Source organism: Alosa pseudoharengus, unplaced genomic scaffold (genome assembly GCF_046254945.1).
Source record: "Alosa pseudoharengus isolate Yale_2024_CS ecotype anadromous, Long Island Sound unplaced genomic scaffold, YU_APseudo_1.1 YU_APseudo_1.1_scf_3, whole genome shotgun sequence".
In the NCBI taxonomy this organism is placed as follows: Eukaryota; Metazoa; Chordata; class Actinopteri; order Clupeiformes; family Clupeidae; genus Alosa; species Alosa pseudoharengus.
In genome coordinates, this window is record NW_027468718.1 from 40,215,467 (window position 1) to 40,227,869 (window position 12,403).

Here is a 12,403-nt window from a genome sequence, read left to right on the forward strand (position 1 = left end):
CAGCTCTAATTGCTTAAGCTTGCACCTGGAAGAGTTCTAAGCCACCTGGCAGAGCTCTAATGGGCTGGGCTGGGCTGTCTGTGTATATGAAGGTGTGTGCATGTAACTTTTGACCCGTATGTCCGATTTTCATGAATGAGGTACCGTTGGAATCCTTGAATGAAGCCCAGTTCAATGCCTTGCCAGCACTAAGTGTAAAGGTAATGTAAAAAAAGATGAGACAGCGCGAAGCGCTGTCTCATCTTTTTTTTAAAGCCAAACCATGTTGATACAGGTCATTAAAAAAAATATATATATATTTTCCAAATCCATTCAGCCCAGTTCAATGCCTTGCCAGCACTAAGTGTAAAGGTCATGTTCGCGCTGTCTCCTCTTTTTTTTAAAGCCAAACCATGTTCATATAGGTCATTAAAAAAATAAATAAATAAAGTATTTCACCAATCCATTCAGCCCAGTCCTATACCCAGCTAGCTCCATTTGAACTTAGTCATGTGTACAGTTGTATAGATTATTACATTGTGAAACACACTTACATTCAGATATCATGCATATCCACGCAGCATTACTAATCAAGTTACTCATCGTTGCCCAGCAAGAAGTCCACAATCAATTCTATTGTCTTGCCACGATCTGTGGAGCTTACAGACAACGTTATATTACTATAGGTTCTGTATGCTATTTAAAGCCCACCTAACGCTGAGTCCCTTCTAGATGGTGTGTTGCAATGCATTCTGGGTGCTGTGCTGTGATTCGACGGCTCGTCACCTGACCCACCAAACAACAACTCTCTGGGATGTGGCAAATATCGCGTAAAAACCTTGTTGCCGGAACAACAGGGAAAAGGCAACAGGATAGCAGCACGAAAGATACACAGGATACACACGGAATTTTGATGGACGTCCTTATCAGTCTATGGTCTAACTTATAAACGTGTCGGGTCAACGTCAACGATAAGTAAGTTAGGCTAACGTAAACGTTAGCTATTTGCTGTTGTCATATGCTAGTGCTATATGCTTTAGGCTATGTGATGGCCATTTATCACACTAATTTTAGGTACTACTTTTACGAGGTCTGTAGTTCTGTCAAAATGTATCTTATCGTTGAACAGACTACAAGGTTATCTTCCTTAGACTTCGTAGATGTAGTTACTACAATTTGGAAGCGAATTTCGAAGTGTAAATATGGTTTTAGTGTGTAAACAGACCAACCGCGATTTTGCAATGAAGTTAATGGAGCCTTTTATGTAGGGCTTCTAGGCTACTTTCACGAAGTCTGTAGTTCTGTCAAAATGTATCGTATCGTTGAACAGACTACAAGGTCATCTTCCTTAGACTTCGTAGATGTAGTTACTACAATTTGGAAGCGAATTTCGAAGTGTAAATATGGTTTTAGTGTGTAAACAGACCAACCGCGATTTTGCAATGAAGTGAATATGGAGCCTTTTATGTAGGACTACTAGGCTACTTTCACGAAGTCTGTAGTTCTGTCAAAATTGATCTTATCTATGAACAGACTACATGGTTATCTTCTTTAGACTTTGTAGATGTAGTTATTACAGTTTGGAAGCGAAATTCGAAGTGCAAATATGGTTTAAATGTGTAAACAAGACGCCTGATGTTTAATATATGTTAATGAATGGGCACAGTATTATTGTGTACAGTAATGGGCTATCAGTAGTATGTAAACAGTTCATGTGTTATGTGATTTACATAAACTAACAACAGAAATGTTAAAAGCTGGTATTGTGTTTCCTGAATTCTTACATTCAGGCATTCAAATGAAATGTAATTAAATAGCATATCAATCATGCAACAATGCAAAAACAATGAAACTAGTGTAGGCCTAATTATATTTTACATTAGTAAAGCAGTACTCTGATGTGCATGCTTTCACAAACTTTTGTAAACAATTTTAGCACTTTAAACATTGACTGTTTTGAAGTGCATGTAGGCAATATAGTATAAAAATAATAATTGTGATATCATTACAATTTGATAGGGGTTGGGAGGAGGGGGTGGGTTCATGTAGGTGGGCCCTATGACCCCAAAGTATGCCTTGACTGGGCCTCAGGTCAAAGAAGTTTGAGAAATGCTGATGTAGACAACAAAGCAGCAAGGAGGCGTCGTGTGATCATTTAAACAAGTTTTATGACGAGGTCGATGAGGGTGGGAAAAATCGTACATTTCTGTGCAAACTTTGCCCGCACTTCAGTCACATTGTCTTTTAAGAAAATGCAGTCCTTTTTTCGGTTCCAGCAGCCAACAACCTCAGAACTGACCCTTCAGGCCTCTCAGGAGGCGCTGGCCTTTAACCGCAGCCAGAAGAGAGTCAGCAGAAATTTGATTGCCTTTAAAAAATCTGACTTCTTAAAAAATCTTAAACTGGCTGCATTACGTGATTATTTCTGAGATTCTGATACGTTTTTAACCATGACCTATACACAGTTCTGGTTTGAAAATGTATCTCTTAAAATAATCACTTTATGCAGTCAGCTTAAGATGGCTTACTAGCAACTAACTAATTACCCTAGCAACAACCTAGAAACCACCCCTGTAATGTCAACCTAGCGACCACCATAGCAACCAGCATAGCAACCATGTTATTTATGCGTTTTAGCTTATTGGATGTTGCGTTAATGCAGACAACTTTTGATCCGTGTGCCCGATTTTCATAAATGAGGTACCGTTGGAATCCTTGGATGAGGCCGAGTTCCGTGCCACTGATCAAACCCACTCTTGCAGTTCCTCGGAACCGCAATTCTAGTTATATCTTCCTATTCACCCACTTTTTGGCCGAACTACTGCTCCTAGACCGTTTGAGCTATCGACGCGGTTCGAACTCCAAAAATTCAGGCCCGAACCGGTGTAACTTGCTTGTTGATTTCGTGTCGCTGGCCCTTGTCGTTTTCGCGGTATTCCCGTTTTTCTGCGTTTTTTGGGCCCATTGAAATGAATGGCGGAATGTTCAGAATTCAAATTTCGATTGTGACATCACAGCTCTAATTGCTTAAGCTTGCACCTGGAAGAGTTCTAAGCCACCTGGCAGAGCTATAATGGGCTGGGCTGGGCTGTCTGTGTATATGAAGGTGTGTGCATGTAACTTTTGACCCGTATGTCCGATTTTCATAAATGAGGTACCGTTGGAATCCTTGGATAAGGCCGAGTTCCATGCCCCTGATCAATTCTAGCAATTCTAGTTGGTTCAGTCCCTGCTTTGCAAAGTGTTGGCAAAGTGCCGTCGAAAAGGGCTTTTTTTTTTTTTTTTTACTTTTCACTGAACGGAGCTGGGGGGGCCAGCAGGGGGGCCAAGCTTTGACCAGTGGTGGCCGTGGCCCCCTGCCCTGGCCACCACGTAGCTCCGCCCCTGCTCTCACAAGTTAACTAGTGAAGCTAATATGTGTTCACTAGTTAACTAGTGGGCATTTATGCTGTCACTAGTTAACTAGTGTGCACAAACATGGCTCACTAGTTAACTAGTTGACAAAAATGGCTTGCATGTTGGCCTGATATCAAGATATCAGAATAAATGCTCAAGCGGCTGGCCAAATGACATAGAAGTTAACAAGTGGGAATTTGACATTCAGTAGTCAGCTAGTAAACATTTGTGTACCTTATTAGTTGACTAGTAAAATATAGAAGTCTTTAAACTAGTTAGCTAGTGCACATTTCAGTGTCCACTAGTTAACTAGTGAACATGCTGAGCATTACTAGTTAACTAGTTAACTAGTAAGATATGAAACATATGAACTAGTTAACTAGAGAGAATTTGGGCCTTACTAGTTAACTAGTGAGCATTTTGGCTGTCACTAGTTAATTAGTTCACACAGAAATGGCTCACTAGTTAACTAGTGGACAGAAATGGCTTGCTACACATGACAATTATGCCTGATATCAAGATATCTGAATAAATGCTCAATCGGCTTGCCATATTGGCCTGCAACCCAAGAGTCCTGGATTCGATTCCCACCTGAGCCATAGAGAGACTCTGAACTGAAACGTACCCAGGTAGTTGGACTGCATTGTTGTATGGGAATCTGCAGTACTAAGCCAACACTCATGTGTTGGACATCAACTGATTTAAATCAACATGCCGTAACCACCTGTGTTAAATTCCCAATTCCAAGTTCAATTCCAAATTCCCTATTGCAGGTATCTCATTAAAAGATACAAACCCTCACACACATACAGTACACACAGAATAACGGCATGAATTATTGTCCAGAATACACTGATCTGATGGCAGCTTTAAAAGTCAGACAAAGCTCAACCAAGCCGTCACACGCAGGGTTTTCAATGTCAACAACATTCAAGTATTCAGTTTAACATTAAAGTTTTAAAGTTAAACAATCTACAAATCAAACTTCCCTGTTGTCTGGACATTCATCTTCCAAGAGTTTCTTTACTTTTCTTCCTTCCAAATACACCTGAACTCAGCTGATCAGTGATCGCCAATCAGCTACCAATCAGCTGTTGATTATAGCACCTGTATATTCTGTGTTTGCCTGAAACTCTATCCTATGGTATCCTCAATATGAACATATACGCACACCGGCGCCGACATGACTGTGTTGTCACTTACCACGCACATCAGCGGCAAAGTTTTTTAACCGGCAAACACTGAATGAACAATGGATTTTCAACAATGGAGCGGTGCCGACAAAATAGAACTGAATCGTAATTTACATGGTGTGTGGAGTTGTATTGAGAACAATGGAATCTAATGTAATCAAATGTCGAAAGCGGAGTCCACCACACTCATGTGAGCACCAGTGTGTGTATTGGTCTTCACAGTCACAAACAAACTGCACAATAGCTCACTTGGTAAGTGAAGTGAGTTGCAATCAGCAGGTTGATTGCCTTGCCTGAGACACAGTTTGTCTGAATGTAAAATATGATCAATTTCTAAAAAGATTTTATGCTGGATCTTGGGAATCATGTCTAAGATATATTAAATTCCAGTGAAAGACCTTTTGATCATCTATACCCATTCTATATTCTCTACAGCATTCTGGAAAATGTAGTGTCAGCCACAGGAACTATATTGTGACTTCTATGATAATCTAGATAGAAAGATACTTTATTCATCCCGAGGGAAATGTTAAGGATCATTCAGTATCCAACTGTATAATTGATATTGTATATCAATTGTATAAACTCTCACAGGAACGTCAAATCTGTGATCTGGTCCACAGCTCAATGGTAAGTCATCCGCCTGCTGCCCAAAAGACCCAGGTTTGATTCCTGCCTGACAATGTCAAAGCACAACTTAGAATAGAAAAACCGCACTCTCAAGTATATTCTCTTTAAAAAATATATGGATTTGTGCATGCTACTATCACACATATTCAAGCTATTATTTGGAATGAGTATGATCTAAGGCAAATGACAGAGTGCAATCATATATTTAAGTATTAGGTCAGAAGTTCAATTGAACACACAACTGGCAAAAGTGTTCACCTTGCCCATGTTTTGGCCTCCAAAGTCAATGTCTCCTTCACATGGTCGTCTTTGTGGTAGCCACATTTACAAAAGCCCTCTCTGCCAAAGACCACAGTGACATAGTATGGGAATAGAGTGATACTTTGTAGGCCTTCTAAGGGAAGAATGTAATGTTTCTGAAAAGGTTTTTGAGTAAATCTCAATGTCCTCTTAGCTGTTCATAGTTATCTAGGGCAGTCAATAGTACTGCCCAGTATTTTGCTTAAAAGTCTTTGCCTCTAAGCAGGGCTGCAACAGTGCTGACATCCTCCAAACTATAGTAGCTGTCAGGGCCGGAGTGGGGCCACTTTTCAGCCCGGGAGTTTCAGGCCCAAGACCGGCCCACTTTTTTAGTGGTGGTGGAAATTGCATAAATAAGGCAACATTTCAGCTCTTACTATCCTGTAGTTTTTATTATAGGCTAATATTCCACTATTCCACAAGGATAGGTTGATAAGTTAACAAAAACAGGAAGGAAGAAATAAAGCATTTGAAATGTATCCCACAATTCCACTAAGAGGCATATTGAACTACTGTATTGTTTACATGTTTTTTCTGTATGGGTCAGCTATCATGTTGTTGTTTGGTGATTTGCTCCTTTACTACACCCACTTCTGAGCAAACAAGCCATATAGGTTGATCATGTAGACTACTGCTGTCATAGCCTACTGTTCTTTCTTCCATAAAATAACTTTAATTCATATGGTTAACTCTATTATCCTTTCTACTTGTCCCTATAGTCATAGTTAATTTCGGGCTATCATTTTCAGCGGGGGACTGGCTGATCTGATGCTCAGGCTACTTTTGTTTTTAGGCCTAGGCTACTGCATACACAGATCAAGCTTGAGTTTTGTTATCAATATTTGCATAATATTGGATGATACCAAAATGCTAATATTTTAATTCATTTAATATGTTACTTGCGAATAGGTTGACAACGCTACAACGTCCAGTAGGTTATTAGCCCAATTACGCCGTTATAATCATGGCTATCTCTCTTTACCAGTTGCCACTTATGTCTGTCCTCTTCCAAAAAAAATTGGAAGCATTGCACATTTGGCAGCATTTCCCTCCAATACTTTTCGTATTTTTTACCAGGCCTTTTCAGTCCCTCATGGCATCTTTCTACCATCCATCCTCTGACGCTTATCATACGGTAGGGCCGGCCCGGCTGGTAGGCCTAGGCCAGTGTTTCTCAAACTTTTTTTCTGGGGACCCACTTTTTAAAAATGACAGACTATCGCGACCCAACTCGTGACTGTGGTAGTTAACAAACTAGATCAGTGGTTCTCAAACTTTTTCTTTCATTCCGCACTTTGACCTCATCACTCTAAGAAAGTGGTAGGTCAAGCTTAAAATTGTCAAATTTATTGAAATAATGACAAGTTCTAAATATATCCTCTTCAACAGAGTTAACATCAGCTGGTGCTGCAGATATGATAATAAATAAATACATAACACACATATTTCTGTTTTCCAGCAACATATTAGGAAGTATAGGCCATTTTACAGCATTGTACAATATATTCAATGAAATACCAACATGCTGCATTAAATGGATCCATAATCCAGTCATACTGAGCACTGCTGGTTGGGAAATATTTTTGAAATAAACTTTGCAGGGATGTGATGTGTAGGCCTACTGTTTAATACATGGGATCACAAGAGTGCCTCCCAATCAGACGTTTCAGCGATTTCGCTCAGAAATCTCAAAGGCATAATAGCCTACTGTCGCGATCGAGGCGCCTGTCCCATACTCAATTTTTTTTGGTGAATAATCTTATTTGCTAGGTGAGGTAGGTGCTTGTCTTTGCCTTGTAACTGGACATTTAACTCAAATGTATCGCTAAGATATATCAAATATATCGCTAAGATAGGCCAGCTTCGTCAAGAAATGTTCATTAGTGAACGTGCTTGCAGATTCAAACATGCGCTCTTCCTCCAAGAAGAGGCGACTCGGAGCTCAAACACACGCGACAGCACTTTACCTCGGGAAAGCCACCTTGCCTTGCTGTGAAACAGTACAGCCTTTTGGTCAGCTACCATCTCTTCGCAAAGTGCGGAGAATAGACGCGCTTTTAAGGGCCGGGTTTTGATGAAATTCACCACTCTCACAACAACGTTCAAAATCTCATGTAGGTCGGGACTAACTTAAGCTGCCTTGACACGAGCGCTTCCCTGTGAATAACACAGTGCGTCTATTGCGCATCGGGTGCTACCTGGGCCCAGGCTACAGATAAAAAATAAAAAAAAAACCTCCTGTTTTTCACGTCAGTTCGCGCCCCACCTGGCATGCCTCCGCGACCCAGTAGTGGGTCGCGACCCACAGTTTGAGAAACGCTGGCCTATTCGAACTGACGCATATAGGCTAGTTAACATCAGATGGCATAGGCTAGGCCTATACAATGTTTTCAATATATAATTTTACATAAGCTACAGCTTTTAGGCCATTGATTTCATTAAAACATATGCTAATGATATTGATGAGGGGGTGTTTACAAGGCGGAGACCTAAAACCATCCGGCTGCGCACAAGTTGACGTTCATTTGTGATTTATAATGGGCACATCTGGAAGGGTGGCGTACGCACGTTTTTTTGTGCTTAGATCATTTCTGAAATGATCGTACGTGTGATTCAGAGAAAACGAACGTACGCACAAAAAAACGTGCGTACGCCACCCTTCCAGATGTACCCATTATAAATCTCAAATGAACATAAACTTGTGCGCAGACGGATGGTTTTAGGTCTCCGCCTTGTAACACCCCCTCATCAATATCATTAGCATATGTTTTAATGAAATCAATGGCCTAAAAACTGTAGCTTATGTAAAATGATATATTGAAAACATTGTATAGGCCTAGCCTATGCCATCTGATGTTACCTATATGCGTCAGTTCGAATAGCTTAACTAATTATGTTTTTTCCAGCAAAGCTTTCTGGAAAGAGATCGTATGCATCCATGTCCATTGTCCTCTGCTCTCTTTCATTCCTTTTGCTTGCAGTAATGTGAATAATCAACATTTCGTATGTTTAGGCCTACTTTGTAGAAAAAAAATGGGTAGGCCTAGCTTATGAAGGAAAGACCTCTAGGCCTATATAATCCTGTACGTTATGGTACAGTAGGCTACTGTACGTTTCCAACATGACCCAGGGTAATATGCTGATTTAGCCTACAAAACAGAGGACTAAATTATAAGCGTTATGTCATGTAGGCTTAACGTTTCTTTTAGGGTAGGCTATGTTTTTGCTGAAAAAGTAGCCTAGTTCGCCGTTCATTTTTCATTCATTCTGCATATCTTTGCCATCATTTTCTTTCAATAATGTCCAATGGCTTAAACATTGTCCTTTATTGTTTGCTTTAGGCTTACCTTTATATTTTATCCTACATTATTCAACTCACGTATTGTCATCTGATCTTGGGCACTGCCAGTCAAAAAAAGCAAACAGGTGCGCGCTCTGCACTACGCAACACTAAATTTCTTGCTTTCAGAGGATAACTTCCGTCCCTGGTTGTGTAGGCTATATATGATATAAAATATCTATAGCCTACATTGTATAGCTTACAGTCAAATATTACCTTTCTGTTACGAAGCTGGGAATAGGCCTATGAGCGCAAATAAGGATGTAGTGGAGGCTAAACGCGAATAAACGCAGTTTATCCACCTGAAATTTCAGAAATAGAGTTTAGGCCTACCCACCTCTTATTAGAGTTTATCCACCTCTCAAAAAAGTTTATTCACTTTTAACATTGGAATTTTGAAAATGCATCGCACTTAGACCTCAGATTATTTGCAGTACCCCGGCATTACCACAATCGTGGTCGTACGTCAAGTTTGAACCTGACGTGGAGATAAGCACTTTTCCACGTCAAAGACGGTTTTTATAAATCTGAGCGTTGGCATGGATTTGAGCGTACGCACGGTCTAAGATCAAATCTGTGCGTAAGAACGCTTTATAAATGAGGCCCCAGGTCTGCAGCAAAAGGCAACGTTTTTAAGATGTCAACAATAGGCGAATCCGTGTAACAGGTTCTCATTTAATTTGCAGTTATCCTTGCCAACTATCATTCCATGGGCTGTAATGGAACTTGCCCTCTTGAGTGCAGAGTCTGCTTGCATTTAATGGTCAAAATATTTATAAATATTCGAATATTAATAAAGAAACGAGCTACGAATATGATTTTTGAGCAAAAGCCCTAGTGTGTGTATATATTGTAGCATCATACATGATATTATATCATATTGTATGCTCATTGTTATGTCAACGTTATGTTGTTGCATTTTAATGCATAGGTTTATGTCACATGATCAATTTGTTGCTATCATCTGTGTACCCTGTAGATATTTTAAAATGTATATATTTAATCTTTTTTTCTTTTGTCTGTTTCCTTCTCCTCTCCAGTGAAAATGGAGCTGCTAGAAAATTACCCTAGCCTGCTGCAGGACCCTGGACCAACAGTCAAGAAAGTGCTTGTTTCAGTACACTTAGATGGCACTGAAAAATGCAAAAAAGTTTTTTCCATTTGCAGTGCTTCACAGCTTTTACAAGCCTGCCACTCCGAGTTTTCTCACCCAGTGGAATTACAACGATTTCTACACTACAACAGTGACTTCAAAGACTACATTGACTGTGACAGTAGTGTAGATCTTAAGGATTATGACAGATTCCAAGTATGGGTATCCACTGTGATCCATTTGGAGTTGGTGGAGTGTGTAGCACCACATACTGACAGTGAAAATGTGAGTATTTTAAGGGACCGTTCGTTATTTATAAACGGGATCACCGGAGGGATTTTGAGTGCTTCGATCAAAAGTTGCATGACCCTCCCCTGCCTGCAATATAATTTTCAACGACCCTCCAGCAGCATTTTCAAAAATGACATGACCCTCCCGGGCCAATTGTCGATGTCTTCCGCCCACGCTCGCGCTATGATAACACATCAACATATGCTACCGTCCTAAAATCAACCTCTGCTTTCTGATCTTACACATCACACTTCAACAAAGCACACTGGGTAATAACAAATTCAACACATGAACTTGTTGCTATGGACTCGTCTCTAGGCTTCCTCAGTCATTGTAAAGCTGCCGAAGCTGAACATTATCCAAAACTCAATTTCTCAGACGAGCGTCAATTTGGGAGCTTGCTACACTCCTTCCTTCTCAAATGACTTGAAAAGGCCGTTTGCACAATTTCACAAATAATCACAGGGACCGAAAAATACCTAACATGCCAACTTTTTCCCGGTTTATCATTTTAACGTTTCCCTGCTGTCTTGCCGTTTTAATATTTTCCCGTAGAATATCCCATGTTACTGTAATACTCATAACATTAGTCCTGCATTCTGCACTGTCTCTGTGTTGTCCTGTTGTTACCCCTTGCCCTTCCAGTGAAACAAATGTATTCAAATAATCGTTTTGCTTGCTTGAATGCGAACTCAGAGTGATGTTAACCTAGGCCTATTTAAGTTACAGTAACGACTTGGTTGTCGTGAGAGCAAGATTCATTAGCGCTTGCGGTGTTCGGCCGTAGGCTATGCCTACGTGCGCACCTGCCAGGCTAGACAAAGAATTTCCCCTGTATATTCACTCCAAGTTGGCCTACCATAACTTACCAACTACACTGTAGACCATAAACTGGCTATTTATATGACCAAATGTATTTGTTCAACTTTATGAAGCAGAATTACGCACTGCTACTTGGAACTTAGGCCTAACACATTTTTGTTGGCAGGAGAGAGAATGACAGCATTAAGAAATTGCACTTGTTGCTGGTTACCAATAAATACTATATTTTTTTTTGCAAACAACAAAAACAGAAAGGATGGAGACAGCAAAGCTAGAGATGGGCAGGAACAAGGTTAATTGGTAGAAATGCTTGTCAAAACGTTAGGAGCTGGATGTGTGGATGAATGAAGCACAAGTATGCTTTGTGTTAAGCATGCACACTGTTTAAAGTTAGGCTACACGGTAAACTACAAGTAAACGAAAGTTAAATTTAGCTTTTTTAGGTCTGGATAAAGTTGACCAAATGGATATAGGCTGTTAGGCGTGAATAAAGTAGGCTACTTTGTTGCTCCAACCCTTCCAACGTTAATGGGGACGAATGTTGACATTTTCGTATTTTGCGTGAGAAACCCGGGAAATCTCCCTCATTTTCATTGTTCAATGTTGACAGAGCTATGGAACGAAAGAGAACGTTATATGGCGACAGAAATCAACAATCAAACAAGCCACTTTGATTTTTTGCTGTTTTCATTAATACAAAAGATGGGTGACCCTCCCTCCTAGACAAAAAAAAGTTAGGTGACCCTCCCCTCAACAAAGAATAAAAAGACATGACCCTCCCCTATTTTCCTCCGGTGACCCCGTTTATAAATAACGAACGGTCCCTAAGGGATCTCATATTATGGCTATTTTTGGAATGTTAACTTGAATTATGAATCAATAGCATTTCCCTTAATAGATATATTTATGACACAAGATCGTGATGCCAGTGAGCAATCGTGCACAATAGTGACATTGTTTGACATGAATAGAGAATCTTAATCAATATCATTAACACTGGAGTTTTGTTATTCAAATGGCGGTGTCATTTTTTCCTACAGTTTGAGGTTTGACTGGTTATCTTTTAATGACTGCATAACTCCCCATTCTAACCAACTTATTTGAGAGGCATGTTTGTTCTTGTGTCTCATAGAAAGATCTGACTGCTGATCGGCTCAAGTCTCTTATTGAAAAGAAGGCTCAAGACATCCTTAAAGAATATGAGGATACAGGAACACTATCCACCAGTACCAGAAGAAAGCTTGTAAACATAAGTGTCAGTGACCTAGTCGAGAAACATGGATTGTAAGTTATAGATATTCATTGTTTTGATGTACATTATTTTCCCTTTTGTTCTTTTTATCCACGTCTATTCAACTA

General features: G+C 40.0%; 1 long non-coding RNA gene across 1 annotated transcript; it reads left to right on the forward strand.

Moving 5' to 3' along the window:
• Positions 1-699: 699 nt before the first annotated feature.
• On the forward strand, positions 700-10,215 carry LOC143099780 (uncharacterized). The gene is made up of 2 exons (XR_012981756.1): positions 700-954; positions 9,879-10,215. It is a non-coding gene; the product is annotated as an uncharacterized LOC143099780 (long non-coding RNA).
• The last annotated feature ends 2,188 nt before the right edge of the window (positions 10,216-12,403 follow it).